The sequence below is a fragment of the Chiloscyllium plagiosum genome, unplaced genomic scaffold (genome assembly GCF_004010195.1).
Source record: "Chiloscyllium plagiosum isolate BGI_BamShark_2017 unplaced genomic scaffold, ASM401019v2 scaf_68212, whole genome shotgun sequence".
Classification (NCBI taxonomy): domain Eukaryota; kingdom Metazoa; phylum Chordata; class Chondrichthyes; order Orectolobiformes; family Hemiscylliidae; genus Chiloscyllium; species Chiloscyllium plagiosum.
The window spans coordinates 16-1,064 of NW_025122477.1; the positions used below are offsets into that span (position 1 = coordinate 16).

Genomic DNA, 1,049 nt, shown 5'->3' on the forward strand with positions numbered 1-1,049 from the left:
TGCTCACTCTGTTGCTGTAGTCATGCAGTGACTTGGTGTCGCACGGCCCAGGAAAATGATACAGATCAAGGTTTTTGCATTGTCGAATTCAATTGTCAGTTTAGCCTTATTTAGGATTTTGAAATTGTCTGTCCTGTACACAAGTGTGTGTCAAAAATATCTGAGTGGAAGAAAGGTGTTCCGAATAATGACATTGAGCACTATGCACTCTCGTCCAGTCTGGAAAACAATTCCTCACAGGCAATTTAATGGACAATAGGTGCAGGAGTAGGCCATTCTGCCCTTCGAGCCAGCACTACCATTCATTATGATCATGGCTGATCATCCTCATTCAGTATCCTGTTCTTGCCTTATCCCCATAACCCTTGATTCCACTATCCTTATGAGCTTTATCCAACTCTTTCTTGAAAGAACACCTCCTGCTTTCTCGGGTTCTTCATTCCGTTGACTTCAAATCTTCACAGAATTCAACAGAACTTGTCACATAGTCTTTTCTTAATTTTTGTTCAAATCACTGTGAGCAGAGTGGGAATGCGTTTGCCCCACAACCCAGAGGTCAGACCATAGTCTTGGAACCGTACTGTACTATTGATCATTTCACCAACACCAGGGAGAAATATCTGCTGTTCTGCATAATTTATACAATTCACTTATTAATAAGGTCATAGCATTCCAGGTCTATGTGACGAGGTGACCGAGCGGTTAAGGCGATGGACTGCTAATCCATTGTGCTCTGCACGCGTGGGTTCGAATCCCACTCTCGTCGCTGTTTCTGATGCTGCTATTTTTGTACGCTCACAGCTGTCTTATTGAAATTGGAACTCCAATGGTCAGTTTATATGCATCGACGCTATTATAAAATCTCAAAGAATACTTTGAGCCAGTTGCCTAAACTGCATTGAAATGTAGATCGCATTGGGATGATGAAAAGGAACGCGATTTTATTTTTCATGTCAAGCTGCTGTGACTTCTTATTGTATGAAAGAGATCCAGGAACACCAAATAACTAGAAATGTGAAGTGTATGTTTATGCAGTGGGATTCTTAATG

The 1,049-nt window shown here is 41.5% G+C and overlaps 1 non-coding gene across 1 annotated transcript; it reads left to right on the forward strand.

Moving 5' to 3' along the window:
• The first annotated feature begins 684 nt into the window (after positions 1 to 684).
• On the forward strand, positions 685 to 766 carry trnas-gcu. The gene has a single exon. It is a non-coding gene; the product is annotated as a tRNA-Ser (tRNA).
• The last annotated feature ends 283 nt before the right edge of the window (positions 767 to 1,049 follow it).